This window comes from Silurus aristotelis, assembly GCF_946808225.1.
Source record: "Silurus aristotelis genome assembly, chromosome: 23".
In the NCBI taxonomy this organism is placed as follows: Eukaryota; Metazoa; Chordata; class Actinopteri; order Siluriformes; family Siluridae; genus Silurus; species Silurus aristotelis.
In genome coordinates, this window is record NC_139596.1 from 914,633 (window position 1) to 931,152 (window position 16,520).

Below are 16,520 nucleotides of genomic sequence, written 5' to 3' on the forward strand. Positions count from 1 at the left end.
CACCGTTACTGTATTATTCTACGTTCTACACCGCGTTACTGTATTATTCTACGTTCTACACCGTTACTGTATTATTCTACGTTCTACACCGCGTTACTGTATTATTCTACGTTCTACACTGTTACTGTATTATTCTACGTTCTACACCGCGTTACTGTATTATTCTACGTTCTACACCGTTACTGTATTATTCTACGTTCTACACCGCGTTACTGTATTATTCTACGTTCTACACCGCGTTACTGTATTATTCTACGTTCTACACTGGTACTGTATTATTCTACGTTCTACACCGCGTTACTGTATTATTCTACGTTCTACACTGTTACTGTATTATTCTACGTTCTACACCGCGTTACTGTATTATTCTACGTTCTACACTGTTACTGTATTATTCTACGTTCTACACCGCGTTACTGTATTATTCTACGTTCTACACTGTTACTGTATTATTCTACGTTCTACACCGCGTTACTGTATTATTCTACGTTCTACACCGCGTTACTGTATTATTCTACGTTCTACACCGCGTTACTGTATTATTCTACGTTCTACACCGCGTTACTGTATTATTCTACGTTCTACACCGCGTTACTGTATTATTCTACGTTCTACACCGCGTTACTGTATTATTCTACGTTCTACACCGCGTTACTGTATTATTCTACGTTCTACACCGCGTTACTGTATTATTCTACGTTCTACACCGCGTTACTGTATTATTCTACGTTCTACACCGCGTTACTGTATTATTCTACGTTCTACACCGCGTTACTGTATTATTCTACGTTCTACACCGCGTTACTGTATTATTCTACGTTCTACACCGCGTTACTGTATTATTCTACGTTCTACACCGCGTTACTGTATTATTCTACGTTCTACACCGCGTTACTGTATTATTCTACGTTCTACACCGCGTTACTGTATTATTCTACGTTCTACACCGCGTTACTGTATTATTCTACGTTCTACACCGCGTTACTGTATTATTCTACGTTCTACACCGCGTTACTGTATTATTCTACGTTCTACACCGCGTTACTGTATTATTCTACGTTCTACACCGCGTTACTGTATTATTCTACGTTCTACACCGCGTTACTGTATTATTCTACGTTCTACACCGCGTTACTGTATTATTCTACGTTCTACACCGCGTTACTGTATTATTCTACGTTCTACACCGCGTTACTGTATTATTCTACGTTCTACACCGCGTTACTGTATTATTCTACGTTCTACACCGCGTTACTGTATTATTCTACGTTCTACACCGCGTTACTGTATTATTCTACGTTCTACACCGCGTTACTGTATTATTCTACGTTCTACACCGCGTTACTGTATTATTCTACGTTCTACACCGCGTTACTGTATTATTCTACGTTCTACACCGCGTTACTGTATTATTCTACGTTCTACACCGCGTTACTGTATTATTCTACGTTCTACACCGCGTTACTGTATTATTCTACGTTCTACACCGCGTTACTGTATTATTCTACGTTCTACACCGCGTTACTGTATTATTCTACGTTCTACACCGCGTTACTGTATTATTCTACGTTCTACACCGCGTTACTGTATTATTCTACGTTCTACACCGCGTTACTGTATTATTCTACGTTCTACACCGTTACTGTATTATTCTACGTTCTACACCGCGTTACTGTATTATTCTACGTTCTACACCGCGTTACTGTATTATTCTACGTTCTACACCGCGTTACTGTATTATTCTACGTTCTACACCGCGTTACTGTATTATTCTACGTTCTACACCGCGTTACTGTATTATTCTACGTTCTACACCGCGTTACTGTATTATTCTACGTTCTACACCGCGTTACTGTATTATTCTACGTTCTACACCGCGTTACTGTATTATTCTACGTTCTACACCGCGTTACTGTATTATTCTACGTTCTACACCGCGTTACTGTATTATTCTACGTTCTACACCGCGTTACTGTATTATTCTACGTTCTACACCGCGTTACTGTATTATTCTACGTTCTACACCGCGTTACTGTATTATTCTACGTTCTACACCGCGTTACTGTATTATTCTACGTTCTACACCGCGTTACTGTATTATTCTACGTTCTACACCGCGTTACTGTATTATTCTACGTTCTACACTGTTACTGTATTATTCTACGTTCTACACCGCGTTACTGTATTATTCTACGTTCTACACCGCGTTACTGTATTATTCTACGTTCTACACCGCGTTACTGTATTATTCTACGTTCTACACCGCGTTACTGTATTATTCTACGTTCTACACCGCGTTACTGTATTATTCTACGTTCTACACCGCGTTACTGTATTATTCTACGTTCTACACCGCGTTACTGTATTATTCTACGTTCTACACCGTTACTGTATTATTCTACGTTCTACACCGTTACTGTATTATTCTACGTTCTACACCGCGTTACTGTATTATTCTACGTTCTACACCGCGTTACTGTAGTATTCTACGTTCTACACCGCGTTACTGTAGTATTCTACGTTCTACACCGCGTTACTGTATTATTCTACGTTCTACACCGCGTTACTGTATTATTCTACGTTCTACACCGCGTTACTGTATTATTCTACGTTCTACACCGCGTTACTGTATTATTCTACGTTCTACACCGCGTTACTGTATTATTCTACGTTCTACACCGCGTTACTGTATTATTCTACGTTCTACACCGCGTTACTGTATTATTCTACGTTCTACACCGCGTTACTGTATTATTCTACGTTCTACACCGCGTTACTGTATTATTCTACGTTCTACACCGCGTTACTGTATTATTCTACGTTCTACACCGCGTTACTGTATTATTCTACGTTCTACACCGCGTTACTGTATTATTCTACGTTCTACGCCGCGTTACTGTATTATTCTACGTTCTACGCCGCGTTACTGTATTATTCTACGTTCTACGCCGCGTTACTGTATTATTCTACGTTCTACGCCGCGTTACTGTATTATTCTACGTTCTACGCCGCGTTACTGTATTATTCTACGTTCTACGCCGCGTTACTGTATTATTCTACGTTCTACGCCGCGTTACTGTATTATTCTACGTTCTACGCCGCGTTACTGTATTATTCTACGTTCTACGCCGCGTTACTGTATTATTCTACGTTCTACGCCGCGTTACTGTATTATTCTACGTTCTACGCCGCGTTACTGTATTATTCTACGTTCTACGCCGCGTTACTGTATTATTCTACGTTCTACGCCGCGTTACTGTATTATTCTACGTTCTACACCGTTACTGTATTATTCTACGTTCTACACCGTTACTGTATTATTCTACGTTCTACACCGTTACTGTATTATTCTACGTTCTACACCGTGTTACTGTATTATTCTACGTTCTACACCGTGTTACTGTATTATTCTACGTTCTACACCGCGTTACTGTATTATTCTACGTTCTACGCCGCGTTACTGTATTATTCTACGTTCTACGCCGCGTTACTGTATTATTCTACGTTCTACGCCGCGTTACTGTATTATTCTACGTTCTACGCCGCGTTACTGTATTATTCTACGTTCTACGCCGCGTTACTGTATTATTCTACGTTCTACGCCGCGTTACTGTATTATTCTACGTTCTACGCCGCGTTACTGTATTATTCTACGTTCTACGCCGCGTTACTGTATTATTCTACGTTCTACGCCGCGTTACTGTATTATTCTACGTTCTACGCCGCGTTACTGTATTATTCTACGTTCTACGCCGCGTTACTGTATTATTCTACGTTCTACGCCGCGTTACTGTATTATTCTACGTTCTACGCCGCGTTACTGTATTATTCTACGTTCTACGCCGCGTTACTGTATTATTCTACGTTCTACGCCGCGTTACTGTATTATTCTACGTTCTACGCCGCGTTACTGTATTATTCTACGTTCTACGCCGCGTTACTGTATTATTCTACGTTCTACGCCGCGTTACTGTATTATTCTACGTTCTACGCCGCGTTACTGTATTATTCTACGTTCTACGCCGCGTTACTGTATTATTCTACGTTCTACGCCGCGTTACTGTATTATTCTACGTTCTACGCCGCGTTACTGTATTATTCTACGTTCTACGCCGCGTTACTGTATTATTCTACGTTCTACGCCGCGTTACTGTATTATTGTACGTTCTACGCCGCGTTACTGTATTATTGTACGTTCTACGCCGCGTTACTGTATTATTGTACGTTCTACACCGCGTTACTGTATTATTGTACGTTCTACACCGCGTTACTGTATTATTGTACGTTCTACACCGCGTTACTGTATTATTGTACGTTCTACACCGCGTTACTGTATTATTGTACGTTCTACACTGTTACTGTATTATTCTACGTTCTACGCCGCGTTACTGTATTATTCTACGTTCTACGCCGCGTTACTGTATTATTCTACGTTCTACGCCGCGTTACTGTATTATTCTACGTTCTACGCCGCGTTACTGTATTATTCTACGTTCTACGCCGCGTTACTGTATTATTCTACGTTCTACGCCGCGTTACTGTATTATTCTACGTTCTACGCCGCGTTACTGTATTATTCTACGTTCTACGCCGCGTTACTGTATTATTCTACGTTCTACGCCGCGTTACTGTATTATTCTACGTTCTACGCCGCGTTACTGTATTATTCTACGTTCTACGCCGCGTTACTGTATTATTCTACGTTCTACGCCGCGTTACTGTATTATTCTACGTTCTACGCCGCGTTACTGTATTATTCTACGTTCTACGCCGCGTTACTGTATTATTCTACGTTCTACGCCGCGTTACTGTATTATTCTACGTTCTACGCCGCGTTACTGTATTATTCTACGTTCTACACTGTTACTGTATTATTCTACGTTCTACACTGTGTTACTGTATTATTCTACGTTCTACACTGTTACTGTATTATTCTACGTTCTACACCGCGTTACTGTATTATTCTACGTTCTACACTGTTACTGTATTATTCTACGTTCTACACCGCGTTACTGTATTATTCTACGTTCTACACTGTTACTGTATTATTCTACGTTCTACACTGTTACTGTATTATTCTACGTTCTACACCGTGTTACTGTATTATTCTACGTTCTACACTGTTACTGTATTATTCTACGTTCTACACTGTTACTGTATTATTCTACGTTCTACACTGTTACTGTATTATTCTACGTTCTACACTGTTACTGTATTATTCTACGTTCTACGCCGCATTACTGTATTATTCTACGTTCTACGCCGCGTTACTGTATTATTCTACGTTCTACGCCGCGTTACTGTATTATTCTACGTTCTACGCCGCGTTACTGTATTATTCTACGTTCTACACCGCGTTACTGTATTATTCTACGTTCTACGCCGCGTTACTGTATTATTCTACGTTCTACGCCGCGTTACTGTATTATTCTACGTTCTACGCCGCGTTACTGTATTATTCTACGTTCTACGCCGCGTTACTGTATTATTCTACGTTCTACACCGCGTTACTGTATTATTCTACGTTCTACACTGTTACTGTATTATTCTACGTTCTACACTGTTACTGTATTATTCTACGTTCTACACCGTGTTACTGTATTATTCTACGTTCTACACTGTTACTGTATTATTCTACGTTCTACACTGTTACTGTATTATTCTACGTTCTACACTGTTACTGTATTATTCTACGTTCTACACTGTTACTGTATTATTCTACGTTCTACGCCGCATTACTGTATTATTCTACGTTCTACGCCGCGTTACTGTATTATTCTACGTTCTACGCCGCGTTACTGTATTATTCTACGTTCTACACCGCGTTACTGTATTATTCTACGTTCTACACCGCGTTACTGTATTATTCTACGTTCTACGCCGCGTTACTGTATTATTCTACGTTCTACGCCGCGTTACTGTATTATTCTACGTTCTACACCGCGTTACTGTATTATTCTACGTTCTACGCCGCGTTACTGTATTATTCTACGTTCTACACCGTTACTGTATTATTCTACGTTCTACGCCGCGTTACTGTATTATTCTACGTTCTACACTGTTACTGTATTATTCTACGTTCTACGCCGCGTTACTGTATTATTCTACGTTCTACGCCGCGTTACTGTATTATTCTACGTTCTACGCCGCGTTACTGTATTATTCTACGTTCTACGCCGCGTTACTGTATTATTCTACGTTCTACGCCGCGTTACTGTATTATTCTACGTTCTACACCGTTACTGTATTATTCTACGTTCTACGCCGCGTTACTGTATTATTCTACGTTCTACGCCGCGTTACTGTATTATTCTACGTTCTACGCCGCGTTACTGTATTATTCTACGTTCTACGCCGCGTTACTGTATTATTCTACGTTCTACGCCGCGTTACTGTATTATTCTACGTTCTACGCCGCGTTACTGTATTATTGTACGTTCTACGCCGCGTTACTGTATTATTGTACGTTCTACGCCGCGTTACTGTATTATTGTACGTTCTACGCCGCGTTACTGTATTATTGTACGTTCTACGCCGCGTTACTGTATTATTGTACGTTCTACGCCGCGTTACTGTATTATTGTACGTTCTACGCCGCGTTACTGTATTATTGTACGTTCTACGCCGCGTTACTGTATTATTGTACGTTCTACGCCGCGTTACTGTATTATTGTACGTTCTACACCGCGTTACTGTATTATTGTACGTTCTACACCGCGTTACTGTATTATTGTACGTTCTACACCGCGTTACTGTATTATTCTACGTTCTACGCCGCGTTACTGTATTATTCTACGTTCTACGCCGCGTTACTGTATTATTCTACGTTCTACGCCGCGTTACTGTATTATTCTACGTTCTACGCCGCGTTACTGTATTATTCTACGTTCTACGCCGCGTTACTGTATTATTCTACGTTCTACGCCGCGTTACTGTATTATTCTACGTTCTACGCCGCGTTACTGTATTATTCTACGTTCTACGCCGCGTTACTGTATTATTCTACGTTCTACGCCGCGTTACTGTATTATTCTACGTTCTACGCCGCGTTACTGTATTATTCTACGTTCTACGCCGCGTTACTGTATTATTCTACGTTCTACGCCGCGTTACTGTATTATTCTACGTTCTACGCCGCGTTACTGTATTATTCTACGTTCTACGCCGCGTTACTGTATTATTCTACGTTCTACGCCGCGTTACTGTATTATTCTACGTTCTACGCCGCGTTACTGTATTATTCTACGTTCTACGCCGCGTTACTGTATTATTCTACGTTCTACACTGTTACTGTATTATTCTACGTTCTACACTGTGTTACTGTATTATTCTACGTTCTACACTGTTACTGTATTATTCTACGTTCTACACCGCGTTACTGTATTATTCTACGTTCTACACTGTTACTGTATTATTCTACGTTCTACACCGCGTTACTGTATTATTCTACGTTCTACACTGTTACTGTATTATTCTACGTTCTACACTGTTACTGTATTATTCTACGTTCTACACCGTGTTACTGTATTATTCTACGTTCTACACTGTTACTGTATTATTCTACGTTCTACACTGTTACTGTATTATTCTACGTTCTACACCGCGTTACTGTATTATTCTACGTTCTACACCGCGTTACTGTATTATTCTACGTTCTACACTGTTACTGTATTATTCTACGTTCTACACTGTTACTGTATTATTCTACGTTCTACGCCGCATTACTGTATTATTCTACGTTCTACGCCGCGTTACTGTATTATTCTACGTTCTACGCCGCGTTACTGTATTATTCTACGTTCTACACCGCGTTACTGTATTATTCTACGTTCTACACCGCGTTACTGTATTATTCTACGTTCTACGCCGCGTTACTGTATTATTCTACGTTCTACGCCGCGTTACTGTATTATTCTACGTTCTACACCGCGTTACTGTATTATTCTACGTTCTACGCCGCGTTACTGTATTATTCTACGTTCTACACCGTTACTGTATTATTCTACGTTCTACGCCGCGTTACTGTATTATTCTACGTTCTACACTGTTACTGTATTATTCTACGTTCTACACCGCGTTACTGTATTATTCTACGTTCTACGCCGCGTTACTGTATTATTCTACGTTCTACGCCGCGTTACTGTATTATTCTACGTTCTACGCCGCGTTACTGTATTATTCTACGTTCTACGCCGCGTTACTGTATTATTCTACGTTCTACGCCGCGTTACTGTATTATTCTACGTTCTACACCGTTACTGTATTATTCTACGTTCTACGCCGCGTTACTGTATTATTCTACGTTCTACGCCGCGTTACTGTATTATTCTACGTTCTACGCCGCGTTACTGTATTATTCTACGTTCTACGCCGCGTTACTGTATTATTCTACGTTCTACACCGCGTTACTGTATTATTCTACGTTCTACGCCGCGTTACTGTATTATTCTACGTTCTACACCGTTACTGTATTATTCTACGTTCTACGCCGCGTTACTGTATTATTCTACGTTCTACGCCGCGTTACTGTATTATTCTACGTTCTACGCCGCGTTACTGTATTATTCTACGTTCTACGCCGCGTTACTGTATTATTCTACGTTCTACGCCGCGTTACTGTATTATTCTACGTTCTACGCCGCGTTACTGTATTATTCTACGTTCTACACTGTTACTGTATTATTCTACGTTCTACGCCGTTACTGTATTATTCTACGTTCTACGCCGCGTTACTGTATTATTCTACGTTCTACGCCGCGTTACTGTATTATTCTACGTTCTACGCCGCGTTACTGTATTATTCTACGTTCTACGCCGCGTTACTGTATTATTCTACGTTCTACGCCGCGTTACTGTATTATTCTACGTTCTACGCCGCGTTACTGTATTATTCTACGTTCTACGCCGCGTTACTGTATTATTCTACGTTCTACGCCGCGTTACTGTATTATTCTACGTTCTACGCCGCGTTACTGTATTATTCTACGTTCTACGCCGCGTTACTGTATTATTCTACGTTCTACACTGTTACTGTATTATTCTACGTTCTACACTGTGTTACTGTATTATTCTACGTTCTACACTGTTACTGTATTATTCTACGTTCTACACCGCGTTACTGTATTATTCTACGTTCTACACTGTTACTGTATTATTCTACGTTCTACACCGCGTTACTGTATTATTCTACGTTCTACACTGTTACTGTATTATTCTACGTTCTACACTGTTACTGTATTATTCTACGTTCTACACTGTTACTGTATTATTCTACGTTCTACACCGTGTTACTGTATTATTCTACGTTCTACACTGTTACTGTATTATTCTACGTTCTACACTGTTACTGTATTATTCTACGTTCTACACCGCGTTACTGTATTATTCTACGTTCTACACCGCGTTACTGTATTATTCTACGTTCTACACTGTTACTGTATTATTCTACGTTCTACACTGTTACTGTATTATTCTACGTTCTACGCCGCGTTACTGTATTATTCTACGTTCTACGCCGCGTTACTGTATTATTCTACGTTCTACGCCGCGTTACTGTATTATTCTACGTTCTACGCCGTTACTGTATTATTCTACGTTCTACACCGCGTTACTGTATTATTCTACGTTCTACACCGCGTTACTGTATTATTCTACGTTCTACACCGCGTTACTGTATTATTCTACGTTCTACGCCGCGTTACTGTATTATTCTACGTTCTACGCCGCGTTACTGTATTATTCTACGTTCTACGCCGCGTTACTGTATTATTCTACGTTCTACACTGTTACTGTATTATTCTACGTTCTACACTGTGTTACTGTATTATTCTACGTTCTACACCGTGTTACTGTATTATTCTACGTTCTACACCGCGTTACTGTATTATTCTACGTTCTACACCGCGTTACTGTATTATTCTACGTTCTACACTGTTACTGTATTATTCTACGTTCTACACTGTGTTACTGTATTATTCTACGTTCTACACTGTTACTGTATTATTCTACGTTCTACGCCGCGTTACTGTATTATTCTACGTTCTACACCGCGTTACTGTATTATTCTACGTTCTACACTGTTACTGTATTATTCTACGTTCTACGCCGCGTTACTGTATTATTCTACGTTCTACACTGTTACTGTATTATTCTACGTTCTACACTGTGTTACTGTATTATTCTACGTTCTACACCGTTACTGTATTATTCTACGTTCTACACCGCGTTACTGTATTATTCTACGTTCTACACCGCGTTACTGTATTATTCTTCGTTCTACACTGTTACTGTATTATTGTACGTTCTACACCGCGTTACTGTATTATTCTACGTTCTACACCGCGTTACTGTATTATTCTACGTTCTACACCGCGTTACTGTATTATTCTACGTTCTACACCGTTACTGTATTATTCTACGTTAGTCCTCTACATCTGCCTCTTTTAAACCAACTACCTGCAAGTCTTCCCTCTCCACATCCATAAACCTCCTCCTTGATCTTCCTCTTTTTCTCCTTCCTGGTGTCTCCATCCTCAGCATTCTCCTACTGATATACCACATGTCCCTCCTCTGCACATATCCAAACCATCTCAATCTCACCTTGTCTCCAAAATGTCCTACATGTGCTGTCCCTCTAATAAAATTATTTCTACACCGCGTTACTGTATTATTCTACGTTCTACACCGCGTTACTGTATTATTCTACGTTCTACACCGTTACTGTATTATTCTACGTTCTACACCGCGTTACTGTATTATTCTACGTTCTACACCGCGTTACTGTATTATTCTACGTTCTACACCGTTACTGTATTATTCTACGTTCTACACCGTTACTGTATTATTCTACGTTCTACACCGTTACTGTATTTATTCTACGTTCTACACCGTTACTGTATTATTCTACGTTCTACGCCGTGTTACTGTATTATTCTACGTTCTACGCCGCGTTACTGTATTATTCTACGTTCTACACCGCGTTACTGTATTATTCTACGTTCTACACTGTGTTACTGTATTATTCTACGTTCTACACCGTTACTGTATTATTCTACGTTCTACACCGTTACTGTATTATTCTACGTTCTACACTGTTACTGTATTATTCGACGTTCTACACTGTTACTGTATTATTCTACGTTCTACACTGTTACTGTATTATTCTACGTTCTACGCCGCGTTACTGTATTATTCTACGTTCTACGCCGCTTTACTGTATTATTCTACGTTCTACACCGCGTTACTGTATTATTCTACGTTCTACACCGCGTTACTGTATTATTCTACGTTCTACACCGCGTTACTGTATTATTCTACGTTCTACACCGTTACTGTATTATTCTACGTTCTACACTGTGTTACTGTATTATTCTACGTTCTACACCGCGTTACTGTATTATTCTACGTTCTACACTTCTTCTTCTTCTTCTTTCGGCTGCTCCCATTAGGGGTCGCCACAGCGGATCATCCGTCTCCATACCACCCTGTCCTCTATATCTGCCTCTTTTACACCAACTACCTGCATGTCTTCCCTCACCACATCCATGAACCTCCTCCTTGGCCTTCCTCTTTTCCTCCTACCTGGTGGCTCCATCTTCAGCATTTTTCTACCAATATAATTCATGTCCCTTCTCTGCACATGTCCAAACCATCTCAATCTCGCCTCCCTCACCTTGTCACCAAAACATCCTACATGTGCTGTCCCTCTAATAAACTCATTTCTAATCTTGTCCATCCTCGTCACTCCCAACGAAAACCTCAACATCTTCAGCTCTGCTACCTCCAGCTCCACCTCCTGTCTTTTACTCAATGCCACTGTCTCTAATCCATACAACATCGCAGGTCTCACCACAGTCCTATAAACTTTCCCTTTCATTCTTGCAGATACTCTTCTATCACAAATCACTCCTGTCACTCTTCTCCACCCACTCCACCCTGCCTGCACTCTTTTCTTTACTTCCCTAACACACTCTCCATTACTTTGCACTGTTGACCCCAGGTACCTGAACTCCTCCACCTTCTTCACCTCTTCTCCCTGCAACCGCATCACTCCACTGCCCTCCTTCTCATTCACACACATGTACTCTGTCTTACTCCTACTGACTTTCATTCCCCTTCTCTCCAGCGCATATCTCCACCTCTCCAGGCTCTTCTCAACCTGCTCTCTACTCTCACCACAAATCACAATATCATCTGCAAACATCATAGTCCAGGGAGACTCCTGTCTGACCTCGTCCGTCAACCTGTCCATCACCACTGCAAACAGGAAAGGGCTCAGGGCCGATCCTTGATGTAGTCCAACCTTCACCCTGAACCAGTCTGTCGTACCTACTGCACACTTTACTGCCGTCACACTGTCCTCATACATGTCCTGCACCACCCTCAAATACTTCTCTGACACACCTGACTTCCTCATACAATACCACAACTCCTCTCTCGGCACCCTGTCGTACGCTTTCTCTAAATCCACAAATACACAATGCAGCTCCTTCTGTCCTTCTCTATACTTCTCCATCAACATCCTCAAAGCAAATAAGGCATCTGTGGTGCTCTTCCTCGGCATGAAACCATACTGTTGCTCACAGATGGTCACCTCTTCTCTCAGCCTGGCTTCCAGTACTCTTTCCCATAACTTCATGGTGTGACTGATCAACTTAATTCCCCTGTAGTTACTGCAGGTCTGCACATCTCCCTTATGCTTAAAGATCGGTACCAGCACACTCCTTCTCCATTCCTCAGGCATCCTCTCCCCTTCCAGAATCCTGTTAAACAATCTGGTTAAAAACTCCACTGCCATCTCTCCTAAACATCTCCACGCTTCTACCGGTATGTCATCTGGTCCAACCGACTTTCCATTCTTCATCCTCTTAATCGCTGCTCTCACTTCCTCCTTACTAATCCTATCTACATCCTGCTTCACCAACTCCACATCCTCCAACCTTCTCTCTCTCTGATTTTCCTCATTCATCAGCTGCTCAAAATACTCCCTCCATCTTCTCAACACACTCTCCTCACTAGTCAACACATTTCCCTCTCCATCCTTTATTGCTCTAACTTGCAGTACATCCTTCCCAGCTCGGTCCCTCTGCTTGGCCAATCGGTATAAATCCTTTTCTCCTTCCTTAGTGTCCAACCTCTTATACAGTTCCTCATATGCCTTTTCCTTGGCTTTCGCCACATCCCTTTTAACCTGCTGCCGCATCTCCTTGTACTCCTGCCTACTTTTCTCATCACTCTGTCGATCCCACTTCTGTTTTGCCAATCTCTTTCCCCTAATGCTCTCCTGCACTTCCTCATTCCACCACCACGTCTCCTTGTCTTGCTTTCTATTTCCAGATGTCACACCAAGTACTTTTCTAGCTGCCTCCCTCATCACTCCTGCAGTAGTTGCCCAATCATCCGGCACCTCTTCACCACCACCGAGCCCCTGTCTGACCTCTTCCCTGAACCTCACACTACACTCTTCCTCCTTCAGTTTCCACCATCTTATTCTTCTTTCAAACCTTACTTTCCTCCTCTTCTTCTTCGCCTCCAAAACCATCCTACAGACCACCATCCGATGCTGTCTAGCTACACTGTCCCCCGCCAACACCTTACAGTCTCCAATCTCCTTCAGGTTGCATCTCCTACACAGAAGATAATCCACCTGTGTGCACCTTCCTCCACTCTTATACGTCACCCTATGATCCTCCTTCTTCTTAAAATACGTGTTCACCACTGCCATTTCCATCCTTTTAGCAAAATCTACCACCATCTGCCCTTCCACATTCCTCTCCTTAAAACCATACCTACCATCACCTCCTCATCACCTCTGTTCCCTTCACCTACATGCCCATTAAAGTCTGCCCCAATCACCAATCGTTCTTTCCTAGGTACGTTCTACACTGTGTTACTGTATTATTCTACGTTCTACACCGCGTTACTGTATTATTCTACGTTCTACACCGTTACTGTATTATTCTACGTTCTACACTGTGTTACTGTATTATTCTACGTTCTACACCGTTACAGTATTATTCTACGTTCTACACCGCGTTACTGTATTATTCTACGTTCTACACCGCGTTACTGTATTATTCTACGTTCTACACCGTTACTGTATTATTCTACGTTCTACACCGCGTTACTGTATTATTCTACGTTCTACACTGTGTTACTGTATTATTCTACGTTCTACACTGTGTTACTGTATTATTCTACGTTCTACACCGTTACTGTATTATTCTACGTTCTACACCGTTACTGTATTATTCTACGTTCTACACCGCGTTACTGTATTATTCTACGTTCTACACCGCGTTACTGTATTATTCTACGTTCTACACCGCGTTACTGTATTATTCTACGTTCTACACTGCGTTACTGTATTATTCTACGTTCTACACTGTTACTGTATTATTCTACGTTCTACACTGCGTTACTGTATTATTCTACGTTCTACACTGCGTTACTGTATTATTCTACGTTCTACACTGCGTTACTGTATTATTCTACGTTCTACACTGTTACTGTATTATTCTACGTTCTACACTGCGTTACTGTATTATTCTACGTTCTACACTGCGTTACTGTATTATTCTACGTTCTACACTGCGTTACTGTATTATTCTACGTTCTACACTGCGTTACTGTATTATTCTACGTTCTACACTGCGTTACTGTATTATTCTACGTTCTACACTGCGTTACTGTATTATTCTACGTTCTACACTGTTACTGTATTATTCTACGTTCTACACTGCGTTACTGTATTATTCTACGTTCTACACTGCGTTACTGTATTATTCTACGTTCTACACCGCGTTACTGTATTATTCTACGTTCTACACCGTGTTACTGTATTATTCTACGTTCTACACCGCGTTACTGTATTATTCTACGTTCTACACTGTTACTGTATTATTCTACGTTCTACACCGCGTTACTGTATTATTCTACGTTCTACACTGTTACTGTATTATTCTACGTTCTACACCGCGTTACTGTATTATTCTACGTTCTACACCGTTACTGTATTATTCTACGTTCTACACCGTTACTGTATTATTCTACGTTCTACACTGTTACTGTATTATTCTACGTTTTACACTGTTACTGTATTATTCTACGTTCTACACTGTTACTGTATTATTCTACGTTCTACACTGTTACTGTATTATTCTACGTTCTACACTGTGTTACTGTATTATTCTACGTTCTACACTGTTACTGTATTATTCTACGTTCTACACCGTGTTACTGTATTATTCTACGTTCTACACCGTGTTACTGTATTATTCTACGTTCTACACTGTGTTACTGTATTATTCTACGTTCTACACTGTGTTACTGTATTATTCTACGTTCTACACCGTTACTGTATTATTCTACGTTCTACACTGGTACTGTATTATTCTACGTTCTACACCGTTACTGTATTATTCTACGTTCTACACTGTTACTGTATTATTCTACGTTCTACACTGTTACTGTATTATTCTACGTTCTACACCGTGTTACTGTATTATTCTACGTTCTACACTGTGTTACTGTATTATTCTACGTTCTACACTGTGTTACTGTATTATTCTACGTTCTACACCGTTACTGTATTATTCTACGTTCTACACTGGTACTGTATTATTCTACGTTCTACACCGTTACTGTATTATTCTACGTTCTACACTGTTACTGTATTATTCTACGTTCTACACCGCGTTACTGTATTCCACTGCATTAGATAAAATATACCTCCATGTATTCATGTAAAAGTTTATAACTAAAGATATTTACATCTAAAATAAAGAATAATTAATGACTGCACAGAACTTGATTCATTGATTTAGTTTAGAAACTCCACCTCTAATCCCCTACTGATGCGATGTCACACTGAGGGTGGCTTTGTTTCTGATCATCTGGAGTTCAATCCTGCAGATTACACACACTTTTCTCTCACACACAGTTACAGACACATGCTTTTCTCTCTTTCTCTCGCTCTCTCACACACACACTTTTCTGATATACACCTCACACACACACACACACACAGACACACACACACACTTTTCTATATACACCTCACACACACACACTTCTCTGACATACACAGTTTACACACACACGTTGCTCTCACATACTTCTCCGACACACACATTTCACACACACACACACACACACATTTATGACACCCACACAGGTTTCTCACACGCACACCTTTTTAACACACATTTCACACACACGTTTCTCCATCACACACACTTCTGTGGCACACACTTTACACACACACTTTTCTCACACACATTTTGTGCAAGTTTCTCTCACAAACTCACACCTTTCTGACACACACGCATCTTCACACACGCATCTCTCTTTCACAAACCCACACACATCTCTCTTCCACACACACACTTTTCTCTCCCTTGTCACCGTGTGCTGAATGAAGTACGCGAGTAGTGTGTGTGTGTTAACACATGGTTCCATTGTTTATTGTGCAGTGTGTAATGAGAGCAGGTGGAGGATACAGTGGGTGAAGTTTTACAACA